This window comes from Pipistrellus kuhlii, unplaced genomic scaffold (genome assembly GCF_014108245.1).
Source record: "Pipistrellus kuhlii isolate mPipKuh1 unplaced genomic scaffold, mPipKuh1.p scaffold_m20_p_2, whole genome shotgun sequence".
Taxonomy (NCBI): Eukaryota; Metazoa; Chordata; class Mammalia; order Chiroptera; family Vespertilionidae; genus Pipistrellus; species Pipistrellus kuhlii.
In genome coordinates this window covers 100,211,649-100,232,128 of record NW_023425515.1, presented here as the reverse complement: position 1 = coordinate 100,232,128, position 20,480 = coordinate 100,211,649, and the positions used below count along the sequence as shown (strand labels likewise).

The following is a 20,480-nucleotide window of genomic DNA, read 5'->3' as shown; positions in this document are numbered from 1 at the left end:
CCTATGTTAGTTTTCTATTGATCCCATATCAAAATGCCACAAATTTAGTAACTTAAATACTCTGTTTTCCCAAAAATAAGACAGTGTCTTATATTAATTTTTGCTCCTAAAGATGCACTAGGTCTTATTTTCAGGGGATGTCTTATTTTTCCATGAAGAAGAATATGGTACACATATATTGTTAAATGAAAATAAAGGAAATTTATTATCTGTATACGGTACGGTAGTACGATAGTTGTCAACACAAACCAGACAAACTGTGAATCCTACAGTATCAAGAATTTACTCATTTATTCAATGACAACCATGTCATCTTCTTCTGGAACATCATCTTAACAATCCAATTCCTGAATTTCCTGGTGAATTTCTTGTGACTCCATTTCTTTCAGAATCAGTGGACCAAATCTCTCATGTTTAGCAATAGCACTGTCTTTAAATGAGTACTTCTTGTCAAGGTAGCCTGCTCGCAGTGCATTTGCAATGCAACTGTCAGTGATTTTCTCCCACGAATTCTTTACCCAAGTCACAACTTCTTGCAGTTAGGTTTCACAAAGTTTCCACGCTGATTTCTCTCCATTCTATTTTCAATGTAGTCATTAATTTCCATGTGCAAATTGTCTTTGAATGGCTTGTTTATTGCAATATCAAGAGTCTGGAGATAGGCTGTCATTCCTGCTGGAATCATTATCTGATCTATTTTTCTTTCGTGAAGAAATGTCTTCATGTCTTTAGTGCAGTGAGTGCTGGCTGCATCCCATACTAGCAGACTTCTTTGTCTCCCTTGCATAACAAGCGGCAACATTAAATTGACCCACTTCCTTATAACTGCTTGTGTGGCCCAGGCTTTTTCAGTTTCAAGAATAAAAAGGCCAAAACCATGTTCAATCTTTTCCTTCTTGCCCCTAGAAATGATTAAAGGTGGGATTTTAGTGCCATCCAGACGAATTGCCAAAATACAGGAAACACGTGCACTTTCGTAAGCAGTGGAGGGAATGTACACTAAGGACGTTGTTTGAGATGATTGGCCCATAAACACTGCAGTTTCATCCATAGCAATCATGTTGGAAAGATTGTATTTAGAGAAGTCAGCATCATCAATAAAGGACTAATAACTTGAGTATCTTACAGCCTAAACAATGTTGTACTGGTAGATCTTCTTAAAGACAGTTCACTTCACTGAAGGAAATTATCCAGCTAGTGTTGTGATGCTTTGAAGTTTCGGGGGGCTATGTCAAACTGTGGTGCCATTACAAGGGCAAATTCTTGAATCTGAGCCCTATTCACAACCAAAGCCTTTGCTCTCCTGTCAACAACCCATTCACAGATCAGGTCTTCCAGCTCAGAAAATAATGGTTGCCGACCTGATCCACACTTGCGCTTTTTAGCATTTCCTTTGTCCACTTGTTCAATGAGGTTGCCATACTCTGTTCGCCATTTTTGGACCAATCGGATACTCAACATCTTCTCTTTGCAGAAAGCAGTAAGATTTTGGCCCCAAAAGTCATCTACGATTCCTTTCTTGTACTCCACGGAGTGAGTAGCTTTTTCTTTTTGCGCTCATTTCTAGGGATTAAAAAAAAAGGAATTGGGGTGTCAATGTGGGGGGAGGGGAATCACTTAAAATGACACCGGGGGGGGGATCAGAGAGGGGTATCAAAATGGCACAGGAGAATCAGAGGGGGGATAACCATTTAGTAACCCCTTTTGATCCTTCCGTGTCATTTTGATTGCCCCCTCTGATCCCCCTGTGTCATTTTTAGTGAACCCCCTCCCCCCACCCCTATGCCACTGAACACCTTCACCAGACATCCCCTTACCCCTTTATCAGACATTTACCCCCTGGGGCCTGCCTGGGGACTGTCACTCAGCTTGCTGGGGCCTGGATCTGGGCTGGAGCAGGTTCTGCCACTGACTGAGAACCTTCAGTCATCATGAGGGCGGCCGTGAGCATCAGGTAGTGTCATCAGAGACAGACCAGCACTCACCACCTTCGCCATGTCCTGTCCGCTCTAACCCTCCTGTTCTTCTACATGCATCTGCGAAAGTCTCCTCCTCTCTCACGCCCCTCATTCACTGCTCACTCTGACCTCCACTCCGCCTCCACACAGCAGTGATGTCAGGACTCCGCGTAACGTCACTGGTTGCTAGACGCCAGTCAGGGCAGCCCTAGCGACCACTTTATGGTAAATTAATTTTCATTCTGAGACAGAGCCTAGGGGGGACCTTATTTTCCGGGGGATGCCTTATATTTCACTCAGAAGGAAACCTGTAAGTAGGTCTTATTTTCGGGGAAACATGGTACCACATTGATTAACTAACAGTTCTGTAGGTCAGATGTCCAACAAGGGGCTCATAGGGCTAAATGCAAACAAGGTGTTGGCAGGGCTGCATTCCTCTCTGGAGGCCCTAGGGGAGGACCTTTTTCATAGCTCATTTAGTTTGGCAGAATTCAGTTCCTTGAAGGGGTAGGCTGAGATCCCACTTCTATCACTAGATGTAAACTGAAGGCCATCTCCACCTGCATTTCTTGGCTCATGGCCCATTTCCTCCATCTTCATAGCCACCAAGGGTGGGTCCAGCCCTCTCACATCTTGACTCTCTCTTCCTCCTTGTCCTTTTATTTCATCTCACTCAGCAGGGAAAGGTTCTTTGCTCTTTGACCCATGTGATTAGATTAGGCCTGTCTAGATATCCAAAGGTAATCCATCTGTTCCAAGGCCCTAACCTTTAATCCCTTTTGCATGTAAGGTAACATGTTCTGGGGTTTGGGGCTTGGAGCCTGGTTGGGGGGAATTATTCTGTTGCCACAGATACACTGTCTGCCTTTGTTGACAAATAGGACATCAGGGCACCAGGCATTAATATTGACGTGTATGAGGAAATGTGACTTAATGGATATTTTTCTAAACTGAAATTAGCTCAGGGCCAGGGAAAGAATGTACCAGGATTTTTTAACATGTCAGGCAGAGCTCCAACTGTACTACCTCTATGCCTCAAAGTGGGGTGATTGGGGTTGCCTGCTCCTTTGGTAACTTACATTCAGAAAAAAACCCTCTTAGGATGTGAAATAGGCCCACCCCTCCAGCCAGGATGTTTCCCTTCCCTCACCCATTGCTTGCCACATGCTCTCGCTTGCATAGCTTTGTTCATATACTTTCAACTGCCTGGTCCACCCTTTAAAATATATAAAAAACAAACACCCTTTCTGTCCATTTATCTATAACAACATATTTATGACAAGTTTTAACACCTACTTATTCTAGGAAACATTTTCCAAGGTACTAAAATATGACATCTATTCAATTTTACTAGTAGCTGAATTAAAGTGGTGGGAAGAGTCCATCCATGTCATCTGCCAGTCTTCCCAAGGTGGTTCATGAGTTCTCCATGATGATGTCCTCCCTAAATTTGTGGAGCATGAGAGACGCCCTGCAGCATCTGGGGTACTTAGAACCAATGATTGAATTGGTTTCAAATACTAAACTTAAGTGACTTGAGTATGTTATTTATGTACCCAAATTCTGCAAGGTATGTATACTTATTGTTTTCTCACAATGTTGTTAATAGAAGAACATAGCTAAGAATGTTTAATTTAAAGTGAGTAAAAAATAGGATTTTAAAGATGAGGTTTGCAATTAATCTTTTACTGAGTTTTTTTGTGTGTGTGTGTGTGTGTTTTTGAATCTTTAATTGAAGGATAGTATAAAGGCAGAAAAATGTACAGATCCTAAGTGTATAACTTGATGATTTTTCACGAAATCAATACCTAGAAATCAAATTATTACCAGAACCCCAGAGACCTCCTTGCTTCCTTCTAAACTGATATTTCAAAAGTTTGAGAAATGGGATATTTCTAAAGTACAGAAAAAAATTCTTTAAATATTGTGGAAATACTTCTTACCAGCAAGTCTCCAAATAAGTATGTGTGGGTTTACAGAGATTGAAAAAAATGTGGCTCATTCCCAAAAGATGCAGACACGGAACATTTTCTAAATGTTCTTGTTTTATTAAATAGTTTCAGTTACATAAGCAACTCTGAATCTGATAATTGTTTTTCCGTGTTTATTGAGCTCTCGTAATAACTTAAACTGTACTTTTGTCTTCACAAGATGCTAAGACTGCACCATGTACTTAGCCCTGATTAGTAACTTGGCACCACATCATTTTCTACATAGTCATTATTGAGATCAAATCAGTATATTTTCTCTGGAAATTTGGTTGTGTTTCAAGAAAGGCATGAAGGGCATGTGACATACATTAAACTGCATTTTCTAGAATTTCATATAAATGAAATTTTACAGTATGTACTTTCCTTTTAACCGGATTATAACATACAAATCCTTAACGTTTTCTTTCACTTTGTAAAGCAGTTTTATAACAGCCATTCTTTACTTTTATGGAGCCATCGTAAATGGTGTTTCAGATTTCCTTTTCAGAGAATTAACCAGTTAGTGAAAATAGATTATAGATTTTAAGTGAACTTGTTCTTGCCTCATTTAAAGAGAATGGACTACACCCCTTAAGGCATTTCCTGCCTCTAACACTATATAATTCTATATTATGTTTCCAGTTACCATTCAGAGGTAATTTTGTATATTTGCTTGAAATTAGTCTATTGACTGTAAAAAAAAAAAGTAGGGTGTATTTTTTTTTTTAACATTTAACACAAGTTTCTAATACTTTACAGGAATCTTAGTGTATGTTTAATTGCTAAATGATTTTTCACATGATGAAAATCAAATTGCCATTTCAAAATTAAAATGGCAAAGGAATATTTATAAAAATGCAAGACCTCCTAAAGCAGTCCTATTCTATAGGAAGGAGATCTACTTGATCTACTGGCTCTAAGGGGCAGTGTGAATATACTAATGTATTTTAAGCACAGTCCTAATCCAAACGAAATTGTCGATGACATCTACATTTTGCCTCTTGATTTCAAACCACACCCATGTTGCAAATTGGCCTTTGTACTTGAGACCAAGTTCTTTTAAGATTAAAATCTGTAGTAGTAGGCAGGACACTTCAGTGTGGGCTGCTTGCTTTCTTTGGTCAGACGCTGAATTTGGCAGAGAATTATTTGAGAACAGACACAGTTTAGAAAGACTGAATTTTAAATCTTCTGGGTTTGTTTTCTTGGACCTCCAAATCTCAGGTGACAAGACCAACAGAAGCAGGTATGCAGAAATTTCCCTTAGGTTAATAGCAATAATCTAACCTCAGATTCTAGAGCTGCTTTTTATTTAATAATTATTAAATTGAGATAAATTGTTTGTATGTTTTCTAGGGCATTTTTTACTTTTGGGATTGTACTTTGCATAAACAATGCAAATAGTAAACATGGTGAAAGGATCACATAATTCTTAATTTTCTTTTAATTTTTCTGTTTAAAAAAACTACCACCTTAAGCAATACTTGTTAGGTAAGTAAAGACTGTTTAGGTTTATTTAGGAGTGGGTAAATTTTTTTAATTTATAATTTTGATTTGGCTTTCATGTTCCTTTAGATATACAAACCAAGTCCTAGAAAAATGAGGAAGTGGCTGAATATACTCTTTCAATGCCATCTAGGATGTATGTGTATTATTGCTTCCAAGCCTGATTCTTTCAGTTGATGAAACAGCTCTCCCAGTCCATAGTTTAATCATGAATAAACAAAACTACTCTTTTTGTTAAAGGGATTCCACCGATACATTGAACAAAAAATGGTAATAGGGAATATTGCTAGTACAAGGGATATGGAAAGATCTATGCAAGCATCTGGTCTGTAGAAAATATCTAAATTACCTTTCTTTTTACTTTTGCTCTTTCCATTGTTAAGTACCTGGAGATAGTGCTTTTGCTTGAAAGCTTTCTTCAGTGTTTTATTGAATTTTGGAAGAAGCTAGAGACTTTCATAAAGATAATTCCCTTATAAATAGTGTACAGATAAGCATGCTGTCTTTCACTTTAGCACTTTCAGTGGTTTCTGAAGTTGATTGAGAATCATATATTTTTACCCGGGAAGCTGCGGCAGTCTTATTTTAGCTCTTTTTTTTAGTAAAACAGAAAACAAGCAGTTCCCAGCCCGTGTAAAGCTGAGAAGGTCTTAAATGATGCATGTCTAGGAAACTTGGTTACTGATACTGCTGGCAATTTGCATAGGTTTTAGTGCCAACGAATTAAATATTCTGAGTTTTCTTAAAAGAGGCCAGCTTTTAAAAAGTTAAGTATGCTCCCCTTTGCAGCGACCCGAGCTCTTAAACCTAAGTAGAAAGCTCAGCTTTGGGAAGCAGTCAAACATTTAAGTTTATTTATATGTGTCAGAATAAATACACTGTAGCTCTTCTTAAAGAAATAAACACATCATGAACAATAAACTCTGGAAAGTGAGTGCTATGGACAAATTTCACATAGTTCTTATAATAAAAAAAACAAACAAACAAACAAAAAAAAAACCCCACACACATTTTATGACTTTGTTAGGAACCAGATTCTCACTCCTGTATTATGTCTAGAATCAAACAAAGGCTGTGCCTTGTGCAAGTCCTTTGATAATGAACCAGCCCAAATGCTCACTTGTGTTCTTTCAGAGGAGGGGGATAGCATTCCTTTATGATACCCAGTTTAGATCAGCTTACTAGCCAAAGCATGATATTTGATTACCCTTATTATGTTACTTTGCATAGCTACAAATGTTACTAGCGGTGTGGCCTTTTCTAGCCATTAAAAAAGTCCATGTTCATGCTGACTGAGAGTGCTGTGAAGCACTCTTGCTGAGGATCTAGCCATGGAAGCCTGTGGAGAACTGATCAGCCCTGGGGTTAGGTGTGCACTGGAATTATATATATATGGAACATCTTGCTTTTTCTTCTAAGTGCTGGTTTTAACCTCTATTGCTCAGTAGGTCTGGGCTTGAATTACTTCAAAAATTATAAAAGTTTATTGACCTTTCTGGCCACGTCCTTCTTTTGAAATGGAGGTTTTAGTGTTCCTTTGCTCTCTTTCCTCCCAAATGTTTCAAATCCAAAGTTTTGCAGGGTAGAAGAAATGGTGTTATTCAACCAGTAAAATGTTCTGTTAGTTAGAATGATTTAATATGGCCTTAACTAATATCTCATGGGACAACGTACACACAGTGCACTGTTTATCGTCAATTACTATGTAAAGTGTAACTCAATAGTCTTGATAATTTTGAATTGTATGTCCAACTTGTGGTCACATTGCCTCTGATTTATTTTCTAATGTAGTTGGTGAAGACTCATACCAGAGTAGAACTCTGCTATTTTCTGTTGCTTGTATATATTTTCAGTATCCAGTTTTTTTGCAGGCATCTTTTAAAGATACTTGGCTATTTGGTGAAGAGAGGTTTAATACCAGCTAAATTATATAATCCATTAATCTACCCAGTCAGGTATGCATAAACTGCAGGCTGTCAAATACTGGTAATGATCAAAGGAGTGACAAGCCACTGTCCAGCCTCTGCCTGTGGCATGTCCTCTCATCCCCTGGAGTTTGCTTGAACTGTTTGTGACATGAGATCATTTGTCAAAAGGACCAAGTTGGGATGCTAGTGAAAATGCATATGTTAGGTATGTGTACATCTACCAGAGGTCCGGTGCATGAAAATTCATGCACTGGAGGGAGGGGGTTTCTCTCAGCCTGTCCTGCCCCCTCTCACAGTCTGGGAGCCCTCATGGGCGGGGCTGAAGGGACTAGATGCTGCCATCTTGTGGCTGTGGATGTTGCCATCTTTGTGAGGGTGTGATGGTCAATGAGCATATTTCCTCTTTATTAGATAGGATATATATCCACCCTGGGGATTGAGTCCATAATCGGCATGTGCCCTGACTGGGAATCAACCAGTGACCTGCTGGTTCATTGGTCAGTGGTCAACCACTGAGCCACATAGAAAAGCAAGATATACTTTTTAAGTCAAGATTTAAGAAATATCTGCTATACCTACACCACAATTGTAGAAGTCTCCTTATGCTTAAACTGTCAACCAGTTTAAACAATTACCCTGTTGGGAAAATCTTTGTCAGATCCATTTTGAAGTATTTGCTTCCTCTTTTTTCTTCCATATAGTTCTGTTTGTACAATTATGAGTCATGAATCATGGTTATATGAGTACATTTTTGCCTTTCATGAAGCACTATTTTTTATCGCTCAGTTTTATATCAGCAATCCTTGATGGTTAACTGTTTTCCTCTGAAAACGTTGAAGTCTCATGTTGAGAACAAATTCTCAAAGAAGTTATTTTAAAATGTTTTCTAGCAAGGGAACTTTTGGAAAACCTGGGGCTAGAATTCATAACCTGGAGCCTGTAGACCTCTAGAAGGTCCTGTGGGCTTGAGGGTGGGTTGGGCATCCACCAAGTCCGTGAAATCACATGAAAAAATAATATCTGGTGAGTTTTTCTGGGTGGAAGGTTTGCAACTCTTAAGTAAAATGGCTAAAAACTGAAACTATCAATGCCATATGGGAAATATAGGCATTTCAAATATAACCTATTCATCTAAATTTATGTTTATTTTCTAACCTAATTTTTATAATTTTTGTATATTTTCAGCCCTACAACATTTATTATTATGAAAATCAGTAGTAATATTAATAATGCTTAATATTATACCTTTGAAAACCCCATGCTTTATTCCTACTGGCTTACATCCTCATGAAATTATCTTGCTCAAGAATGTTAATTCTTGTTGAATATAATAAGTAAATAATATTTTACTTCTGAAAAATGGAGAATTTGGAGTTAAATTAGATTTGATTAAGTTAGAGACCAGGTATAGAATTGTTCTGTAAACATCAAGTTATCTAATTTTGTCATCTATATAAAAGAGACTCAAGGAGAAGGAAAATGTGGGCCAAACAGATGGACCTGTTCTGAGCCTAGTCCCAGAACAGATAGAAGGAGTGTCTTAGAGTCCCTCGGGGAGTGTTAGTTAGCAATCTAAGGGATAGCAGAACTCTAAGAGAAGGTGGGGGACTGGTGGACAGGATTTCCAGACCAAGCAGCCAGCACTGCGACGGTGGAGACCTCTCCCAGAGCTACGGGCTCAGGGGGAAAACTACTCCATCTTGCAAAGAAAAGAGGATCTTATCTGAAGCCTGAAAAACCCACAACAGTGGAGACCACCGAACAGCTGTGATGCCCCAATTGGAACAAACACGTGGATTCAAGGGAGTTCTTCAATCACCCATGGAAAGATCAGAGTTTGCCAGGGATAATGTGAGGGATCTGGGTCCCAGCTGCGGTGGAAGTGGCTGCGGTGGCTGTGCAGCCAAGGTGGCTCCGAAAGTGGCAGCAGCTGTTGGGTCTGGCGTGATCTTTCCAAAAATCGTGACTTTTTTAAAACATCAAGGGACGTGGGACAAACTGTTAAAAATTGGGACTGTCCTACCAAAAGTGGAACATCTGGTCACCTTAGCACAAGCCCATCCTGTGCCTGTTCCCCTTCATCCCTTTGCTCTGAGTACTAAGCAAAAACTACCCAGTTTGGCATATCCTGGGAGACTGCAAGGGGAAATTGCCTTCCTGGAAACAGGGGATCAGAGCAGGAAGAGACCATCTGGGAACCAACATCAGGGCAGCCCACCTTCACAAACCATAGAGAATGCCATAGAGAAAGAAGGCTAGAGCAGCCAAAAAGACAGAGAAGTCAATCCAGAAACACTGCCACCTAGGGGTTGAATTACAAACTGACTTTTTATTATTTTAATCAAACACCAAGGGACGTGGGACAAATTGTTAAAAATCGGGGACGAAAATAAAAGGACACGAGTAACTAACAAATAGCCTACTTAAAATTAAGGACTATGCCGAAACCGGTTTGGCTCAGTGGATAGAGCGTCGGCCTGTGGACTGAAAAGTCCCGGGTTCGATTCCGGTCAAGGGCATGTACCTTGGTTGCAGGCACATCCCCAGGAGGGTGTGTGCAAGAGGCAGCTGATCGATGATTCTCTCTCATCGATGTTTCTAGCTCTCTATCCCCCTCTCTTCCTCTCTGTAAAAAATTCAATAAAATATATTAAAAAAAATAAATTAAGGACTAGCTTACAAAACTGAGGTGCAGTGGAATGCAGGGAACTGCAATACTGTCTGGACTGAGAAACAGGCGTGCCAAATAGAATAACAGGTGAAGTGAATGACCTTTACTACAGCACATTTTTATGCTAATTTTATATTTTTTAATTTTATTTTCATTTTTTACACCTTTTATTTTATTTTCATTTTTTACATTTTTTACTTAAGAAATGATTTTTTTTTCTGTTTTCCTCATTTGATTTTACCTTTTTAATTATTACATTTTTTAGTTGCAACCATCATTATTACTACTGCTATTTTGCATTTTTTGTTTCCTTTTTCTTTTTTTTTTCCTCTTAAATACCATTTTATTTTCTCTTTATTTTACATTGGGATTAGTGTTCTTCATTCTATTTTCATCTCTACTATAGCATTGTTCAACCCTATCTCAACTCGATCTTTACTCCATCACTCTCTTCCTAACCTTTCCCCTTTTGTTGTCCTGTTTATCTTAACCCTTTCCTGCTTTAGATTTTCCCTATTCTTTCTGTAGACCCCCTGCTAAAATTTTCACCCTACTTAATATACCTAATTTCCAACCCCCCTGCTCCAAGTGCATACATACCACTCTCTTCGCTATCTTAACTATTAAAAAAAATTAAAAAAACTGTTTTCCTTTCTGTCCTTTTGTTGTTGTTTGCGTGAATGTTGATTATATTGAATTTTTATGCTTTTTAGTGAGATTAATTTGCTTATTATTTTGTTGTTATTGTTGCTTGGTATTTTTTATTTGTCTGAGGAGGACAGGTTTTAGTTCTTCCTTGAATGTTTGGTAAAACTCTCCTGTGAAGCCATCTGGCCCCAGGCTTTTATTGTCCAGAAGCTTTTTAATGACTGCTTTAATTTCTTCCATAGTTACTGGCCTATTGAGCTGTTTAGATTCTTCCTGATTGAGTTTTGGAAGGTTATATTTTTCTAGGAATCTGTCCCTTTTCTCCAGGTTGTCCAGTTTGTTGGAATAGAGTTGTTCATAGTATTTTCTACCAATCCTTTTTATTTTTGTGGGGGTCTGTTTTTATTTCACCTCTTTCATTTCTGATTTTGTTAAAGGTTATTCAAAATTCCAACACTTCTATTTTTACCCATAGGTAAACATTCCAGACATCTCTACATATATAAAATATAAAACTGCTTTTAACTGTCAAAACTCTATCTTTTTACATATTTTTCCTCTCCTACCCTCCTGCTGTCACCACTGCCAACCCAATCAGGCTGGGAATTGAACCTGAACTCAGGTACAAGCCCTTGACTGGGAATTGAGTTTGCAGCCCTTTGGTGTTCAGGCCAATGCTCTAATCACTTAGCAACACCAGCCAGGGCAAATTTTTAAAGTATGTTTTTATTGATTTTGGAGAGGAATGGAGGGTGAGAGAGAGAAACATCAATATGACAGAGAAACACCCCCCACCCCCTTTTGGGGAATCAAACCCATACCCAAGCATGTGCCCTGACTGGGAATCGAGCTGGTGACATTTGGTGCACTGGATGACACCCAACCACCTGAGCCACACTGGCCAGGGCCTTCCTCTTAATTCTTTTTGGCCAGGCCACACTACCCTGTGACACCTTAAAAATGATTTTATCATTTTAATCATCTTAACATTTGTTTTCTGATGGATATTATTAATTACACATAAAACACAAACATTGCCATTTTACTTTCTATTTGTGTATCTTACCATTCCCCACCCCCCCATTAGATTATAAACTTCTGGGACATCTAAACTGGATATTAAAAATTTAGATGCTCATCTAAATGAATATATGAATGAATTTAAATGTTTTGAGTACAGAGAAAAAATCCAATATTTCTTTTATATCTCCTGTGATGCTTAACATTGTGCTAAACACTGAGCAGTCATGAGCTATTTACTTAATTTAATTGAAGACTCATGTGAGTATTCTACATGTATTTCTGGTGCACATGAAGGCCTAGAACAAGCATGTCTGCTATAGACTACCCATTGAAAATTATGTGAGACTACAGACTGATTCATTTGCCTTTTAGCATAACCATTATGGCTTGTCTCAGTTTTAGTTCTTTTTTTTAAAAATATATATTTTATTGATTTTATACAGAGAGGAAGGGAGAGAGATAGTTAGAAACATCGATAAGAGAGAGTCATCGATCAGCTGCCTCTTGCACACCCCCTACTGGGGATATGCCTGCAACCAAGGTACATGCCCTTGACCGGAATCGAACACGGGACCCTTCAGTCCCCAAGCCGACGCTCTATCCATTGAGCCAAACCGGTCCTGGTTCAGTTTTAGTTCTTATAAGGGTATTTCTTGGATCACATGATCCCACACACCCAGAGGAAATAATGAACAATATAAACTGATGAACAAAAACAGACCCAGAGAAAGAGAAGCAGTGATCAGACTTTCAAACCTCAGAGGGAAAGTAGGGGAGGGTGGGGGTAAGGGGAAGAGATCAACCAAAGGGCTTGTGTGCATGCAAATGGGCCTAGCCAGTGGCCATGAACAACAGGGGGTTGGGGGCATATGTGGGGAGGGGCTTAGGGTGGGAGTGGGAGGATGAGGACAATTATGTGATACCATAATAAATAAAATTAAACAAACAAACAAACAAATAAATAAATAGAAAAAGAAAAAAATGATGTGAGATATTGAATAAAATTAGCCAGGAGATTTTTATAGAATACAAAGTGAATGTGAGTTGTGTCAGAGAGAGGAAACAATACAAGACGAGAAAGATAAAAAGCCTGACCAGTAGTCTTTGTGGTGGCCATTGTTCAAGTAAATGTTCAAGCAGTGGGTTTTTTTCTTCATTTAAAAAATTATATATATATTTTTATTGATTTCAGTGAAGAAAGGCGGGGGAAAGAGAGATAGAAACATCAGTGATGAGAGAGAATCATTGATTGGCTGCCTCCTGCATATTCCCTACTGGGGATGGAGCCTGAAACCCAGACACTTGCCCTTGATCAGAATTGAACCTGGGACCCTTTAGTCCGCAGTCTGACATTCTATCTACTGAGCCAAACTGACTAGGGCACAAAATGGAGTTTTTAATTAAGTATCTATAGTGTAATTGAGCCAGCAACTTAGACATGTGTCTTTACTGGGAATCCAACCTTAACATTGAATCAAATCTTGATCTACTGGTTCATAGGTCAATGTTCAACCACTGAGCCACACTGGCTGGGCTGGCTGGGCAGTGGGCTTTAAACCTGGATCTGTACTAAACAGTAGGAATTTCCAGGGTGAGGAAAGGATGAAGGAAATTCCAGGAAAAGGGCAAGTGAGTTTTTGACAACATGGCTGGGGTGTAGGGCATTTCATTAGATACCAGTTTGGATTTGTTTTAGTAGCATATCAAAATTTATCCCTTTCTTTTTTTAAAAATTCTTATAGCTGTTATGTAGGGATAGTTAAATGTGAATTTTCATTTTTTTCTTCCTTGTTTTCATTTGTCTGTTATAAAAGTAATATATAGACTTTGTAGAAAATATGCAACTATATGTAGAAAAAAAGTCACTTGTAATCTCACTTCCAAAATGGCTTCTATTACTATTTTTATATGTATTATCTCCTATTCATATTTTAAAATGAAAACACACATATGTATGACAAGTTCTTACTTTGCCAGTTAATAAAGAGGGCCAGAATTGCATTCTTCAAGTTGTTAAGTACCTCAGAGTTTCAACTCCTGAAAATAGTTTTAATTTATTTGTGTAAAAAACTTTCAAGTTTAAACCAATGTCTGATTTGGATGTTAAAGTTCAAACCCAGACACAGAAACACACTGGGTAGAAATTCTCTGCTCACCAAGATACAAGTTGTACCAGAATATCATTGTTCTATGAATCATTTACATAAAAATTCTTGCCTGGAAATGGGGAACACAGATGATAATCTAGGTAGTAATGTTGGGTATTCAGAGCACTAGGAAATGTCTCCCAGCATCAGTTCTCTGGTATTGGTATCCAGGTCTTCTTTCTGAAGGAGATACTGCATTAAACTTAGTTACAATCTGGACAGTTACCACCCTAATGTATAATATCCTGTGACTAAATAACACTCAGAAAATCGGAACAAGGTACTTTTCCAGAGACCTCAAAAAACAAACAAAGAAACAAACAAACAAACAGAAAAAGAAAAGAAAGGAAAAACAGAAGTGTGATATAAAATAATTTATATCATTCTCACAAATCTTATTTTAAATCCTTCTACTTCTTGAGTTTCTAATAAGAGGACAGATCTCACTGTGTGCACATACTACATTAACTTTTATGTTGATAATTCGAGTTCTAGGACAGCTGTAACAGGAAATGGTCATGGGGTATATTACTTGAGATACAGGGATGGGAAGGATGTATGGAAACCACTATTGTGAAGAAAGTATATAATTAAGGGTCTGAACTTGGCAAACTCCCTGAATTTGGATCCCAGCTGCCACTTATTGTGAAGCTTTTGGCCTTGATTTCCTAGATTATTCGTTGTGTATGTATTTTCTGTGCTTTTTTGGATGGAAAGTTTTGGGGAGATTTCCGGTGTTTTGATTGGGTGAAATGAGTTTAGGTCAGAAGACTGGTAGGATAGTAGACTTGCATTTACTTGGGAGTCAGATTTGACTTTATCTTTGTTTCATGCAAACATAGACACTGCAGAAGGCAAGTGAACCTAGAACAAAGAGATTCTCTATAGTTGTAGATCTTGTCTTTGTATCATAGTATCCCCTGATGAAAAATAACCCCACCATCTCCAAAGACTCCTGCGTGCTACAATTTGTAACAGACCATTGATGTTCAGATTATAGATTCCTTTTTTCCACCCAAGTAGGTCAACAACTCACTTCTTATACACCCCAGAAAACAAGTGTTATTCTCATTGCAAGCCATATTTTCTAAGGAGGAATTTTCTATAACTTCCAAGACTTTTTGGTTCATTTGTGCCCCTTACTAACAATAGAAATATTTAATCCACTGGTATTTGTTCCAGTTAATGTATTTTTTATCGTAAGAACCAAAAACTGACTCTGGCAAAATTTGCCCAAAAAAAAGGAATACACTGGAAGGGCACTGAAGTTTTGATCAAGAATCACAGAAGGCCTAAACAAGCAGGCTCTGAAAGGATAGGTGCCAGACAGCTCTATAAACTCCACAGTAGAGACTATTACATGCCATTGTAAGGCACTGTCTCCAGATGCCTCAGCCACTACTATCAGTGAATGACCGTCTAAATACCAGGATGCTAGTCTGATTGTCATAGCTCAGGTCCCATGCCCATCTCTGTGGTCAGGGGATACTACAGTACAAAAATAAGATCTACAACTATAGAGAATCTCTTTGTTCTAGGTTCACTTGCCTTCTAGTGTCTATGTTTGCATGAAACAAAGATAAAAGTCAAATCTGACTCCCAAGTAAATGCAAGTCTACTATCCTACCAGTCTTCTGACCTAAACTCATTTCACCCAATCAAAACACCTGCCATTTTGTAACTAACAATTTATCCTTCTTAATATCTTCCTCTTTTTCATCTATCCCCCAAGCCCCATCTCTTTTGGCATTCATTAAAATATTCTCTGTATCTATGAATTTGTTTCTGTTTTGTTTGTTCATTTATTGTTCTCTAGATTCCACATATAAGCGAAATCATGTGGTATCTGTCTTCCTCTGTTTGACTTATTTCACTTAGCACAATACCCTCTAGGTCAACTCATGTTATTTCAGATGGCAAGATTTCTTTTTCTTTTATGGCTGAGTCATAGTCCATTGTAGTATATGTACCACTTCTCCTTTTTCTTTTCTTTTTTTAAAATATATTTTATTGATTTTGTACAGAGAGGAAGGGAGAGAGATACAGAGTTAGAAACATCGATGAGAGAGAGTCATTGATCAGCTGCCTCTTGCACACCCCCCACTAGGGATATGCCCGCAACCAAGGTGCATGCCGTTGACCGAAATCGAATCCGGGACCCTTCAGTCCCCAAGCCGACGCTCTATCCATTGAGCCAAACCGGTTTCGGCCACTTCTCCTTTTTCTATTCATCTATTGTTGGACACTTAGGCTGCTTCCATATCTTGGCTCTTGCAAATAATGCTGCATTGACCATACAGAAGCATATGTCTTTTCAAATTAATATTTTAGGTTTCTTTGGATAAATTTCAAGAAGTGGAATTGCTGGGTCCTTCTTTGTCTTTTGCTATAGCTTTTGTTTTAAAGTATATTGATCTATAAGTATTTCTACCCCAGCTTTTTTTCCCCCTCCCATTTTTTTATTCAATTATTATATGTGTACATATTTTAACATTGTCCCCCCTCCCATACATACCCCTCCTCCCCAGAGTTTTGTGTCCATTGGTTGTACTTATATGCTTATACAAGTACTTATGTACTTATACAAGTACTTATGTACTTATACAAGTCCTTCAGTTGATCTATTATCTCCCCCAGATTTCGCTACCCTATCTGCTGTAATTTGACAGTCTACTTGTTGCTTTACTGTCTCTATATCTATCTTTTGGTTCATCAGTTTATAATGTTCTTTATTATCCATAAATGAGTGAGGTCATGTGGTGTTTCTTTTTCATTGACTGGCTTATTTCACTTAGCATGATGTTCTCCAATTCCATCCAGGTTGCTGCAAATGATGAGAATTCCTTCTTTTTTATGGCAGCATAGTATTCCATTGTGTAGATGTACCATAGTTTTTTGATCCAACCATCTGATGATGGGTACCTAGGCTGTTTCCAAATTCTGGCTATTGTAGATTGTGTGGCTATGAACATAGGGGTGCATATATCCTTTATAATTGGTGTTTCTAGTTTCTTGGGATATATTCCTAGGAGTGGGATTACTGGGTCAAATGGGAGTTCCATTTTCAGTTTTTTGAGGAAACTCCTCACTGTTCTCCACACCAGTCTGCATTCCTACCAGCAGTGCACGAGGGTTCCTTTTTCTCCGCAACCTCGCCAACACTTGTCGTTTGTTGATTTGTTGATGTTGGCCATTCTGACAGGTGTGAGATGGTACCACATTGTTGTTTTGATTTGCATCTCTCGGATAATTAGTGACTTGGAGCATATTTTCATGGGTCTCTTGGCTTTCCTTCTGTCTTCTTTTGAAAATATTCTATTTAGGTCCATTGCCCATTTTTTAATTGGATCATTCATCTTCCTTTTATTTAGTTGTATAAGCTGTTTATAGATGTTGGAGATTAAACCTTTATCAGTGGTAACATTTGCAAATATGTTCTCCCACACAGTGGGCTTTCTTGTTGTTTTGTTGATGGTTTCTTTTGCTGTAAAAAAGCTTTTTATTTTGATGTAGTCCCATTTGTTTATGTTCTCCGTAGCTTCCATTGCCCTAGGGGCAGTAGCAGTGAAGAAGTTCTTTTGGCATATGTCTGAGATTTTGCTGCCTGTGGATCCTTCCAGTATTTTTATGGTTTCCCGTCTGATGTTTAAGTCCTGTATCCATTTTGAGTTTATTTTTGTGTATGGTGTAAGTTGGTGATCTAGTTTCATTCTTTTGCATGTATCTGTCCAATTTTCCCAACAACATTTATTGAAGAGACTGTCTTGACTCTATTGTATATTCATGCCTCCTTTGTCAAATATTAATTGAGCATAGTGATTTGGGTTGATATCTGGGTTCTTGATTCGATTCCATTGATCTATATGTCTGTTCTTATGCCAGCACCAGGCTGTTTTGAGAACAGTGGCTTTGTAATACAGCTTGAAGTCTGGTTTTGAGATCCCTCCTACTTTATTCTTCTTTCTCAGGATTGCTGTGGCTATTCGGGGTCTTTTATTGTTCCAAATGAACTTTTGGAGAGTTTCTTCTAGGTCAGTGAAATATGCCATTGGTATTTTAATGGGGAGTGCATTGAACCTATAGATTGCTTTAAGAAGTATGGACATTTTGATGATGTTGATTCTATCAATCCATGAACATGGTATGTTCTTCCATCTGTTTACATCTTCTTCTCTCTCTTGTTTCAAAGCAAATAGGCCCTTTACTTCCTTAGTTAAATTTATTCTTAGGTATCTTCATTTTTTTAGTGCGATGGTAAATGGATTTGCTGTTTTAGTCTCTGTTTCTGTAATTTCACTGTTGGTGTATAGAAATGCCATGGATTTCTTGGCATTAATTTTGTATACTGTTACATTGCCAAATTCATTTATTAAATCAATTAGTTTTTTAATGGAGTCTTTTGGGCTTTTTATGTACAATATCTTGTCATCTGCAAATAAGGATAACTTTACTTCTTTTCCAATTTGGATGCCTTTTATTTCCTCTTCTTGTCTAATTGCAATGGCTAGTACTTCCAGTACTATGTCAAACAGGAGTGGCGAAAGTGGCCATCCCTGTCTTGTTCCTATTCTTAGAGGGAATGATTTTAGGTTTTTGCCCATTGAGTATTATGTTTGCTGTGGGTTTATCATATAAAGCTTTTATTATGTTGAGGTATGATCCTTGTACTCCCACCTTGTTAAGAGTTTTTATCAGGAAAGGGTGTTGGATTTTATCAAATGCTTTTTCTGCATCAGTTGATATGACTATATGATTTTTATCTTTCAATTTGTTTATGTGATGTATCACGTTTATTGATTTGCGGATATTGTACCATCCTTGCATTCCTGGATTAAATCCTACTTGGTCATGGTGTATGATCTTTGTGAAGTTCTGCTGGAGCCGATATGCTAGAATTTTGTTGAGGATTTTGGCATCTATGTTCATGAGGAATATTGGCCTGTAATTCTCTTTCATTGAGTTGTCTTTATCTGGTTTTGGTATTAGAGCACATGTGTCAAACACAAGGCCCGCGGGCCAAATCCGTCCCGCCAGGCCTTGCAATGTGGCCCGCACCACGCTGTCATCACTGCACTCCGCTGCGTTTCCATCACAATGACAGTTTATGACTGTTCAGTAAACCATTCGGCCCGCGATTTAGGCTGGATTTTAGATTTTGGCCCCTTCTCTGATTGAGTTCGACACCCCTATTTAGAGTGATGCTGGCTTCATAGAAGGAGTTTGGAAGTGTTCCTTCCTCTTGAATTTTTAGGAGTAGTCTGAGGAGGATAGGTTTTAGTTCTTCCTTGAATGTTTGGAGAAACTCTCCTGTGAAGCCATCTGTCCCTGGGCTTTTGTTTGCTGGAAGCTTTTTGATGACTGTTTCAATTTCTTCCCAAGTCACTGGTCTATTGAGATTTTTAGATTCTTCCTGATTGAGTTTTGGAAGTTTGTATTTTTCTAGGAATATGTCCATTTCCTCCAGATTGTTCAGTTTGTTGGAATAGAGTTGTTCGTAGTATTTAGTAGCAATCTGTTGTATTTCGGTGGGGTCTGTTGTTATTTCACCTCTTTCATTTCTGATTTTGTTTATTTGGGTCCTCTCTCTTTGTTTCTGGGTTAGCCTGGCTAGAGGTTCATCTATCTTGTTTATCCTTTCAAAGAACCAGCTCTTGGTTTTGTTGATCTTATGTATTGTTTCTTTGGTCTCTGTCGTTTATTTCCGCTCTGATTTTTGTTATTTCATTCCTTCTGCTTACACTGGGCTTTTCTTGTTGCTCTTTTTCTAACTCTTTGAGTTGTAGAGTTAGATAATTTGTTACCATTTTTTCTTGTTTTTTTTTTTTTGCAATAGGCTTGTAGGGACATGAACTTCCCTCTCAAGACTGCTTTTGCTGTGTCCCATAGATTTTGTATTGTTGTGTTTTCATTGTCATTTCTTCCTTGATTTCTCTGGTAACCCAATCCTTGTCTAATAACATGCTGTTTTGTCTCCATGTGTTTGATTTCTTTGGTTTATTTTTATTGTAGTTAATTTCCAGTTTTATGCCACTATAATCTGAGAAGATGCTTGATATGATTTCTATCTTCTTGAACTTGATGAGACTTTGCCTATGTCCCAAAATGTGGTCTATCTTTGAGAATGTCCCATGTGCACTTGAGAAGAATGTACATTCTGTGGTTTTGGGGTGAAATGTTCTGAAGATATTGATTAATTCCATCTGGTCTAATGAATCATTTAGGGTTGATATTTCTTTGCTGATTTTTTGTTTGGATGATTTGTCCAAGGGTGACAGTGGGGTATTAAAATCTCCTACTATGTTTGTATTGGTATTAATCTCCCCCTTAATATCCTCCAGTTTTTTTTTTTTTTTTTTTTTAAATATATATTTGGGTCCTACCATATTGGTTGCATATATATTTACCAGGGTTATTTCTTCTTGCTGGATTGCTCCCTTTAGTATTATGAAGTGGTCTTCATTATCTCTTGTTATGTCCTTCACTTTGAGATCTAATTTGTCAGATACAAGTATTGCTACCCCAGCTTTTTTTTCATTTCCATTCGCCTGGAAAACCTTTTTCCATCCCTTCACCCTCAGTCTGTGTGTGTCTTTTTTTCTGAAGTGGGTTTCTTGTAGACAACAGATATA

General features: G+C 38.0%; 1 protein-coding gene across 4 annotated transcripts in view; it reads left to right on the top strand.

Annotated features, from left to right (window-relative positions):
* PLS1 (plastin 1) overlaps positions 1-20,480 on the top strand; it is a 226,645-nt gene that overhangs the window by 38,561 nt on the left and 167,604 nt on the right. The window contains exons 1-2 of one of the 4 annotated variants that reach the window (XM_036444195.2): positions 5,005-5,174; positions 7,390-7,466. The exons of 2 other annotated variants lie outside the window; for them this stretch is intronic. The gene's annotated coding sequence lies outside the window, so the exon portion shown is untranslated. Of the gene's footprint in view, positions 1-5,004; positions 5,175-7,389; positions 7,467-20,480 lie in introns of those variants that run through there. One more of the 4 variants, XM_036444194.2, reaches the window with a different exon arrangement.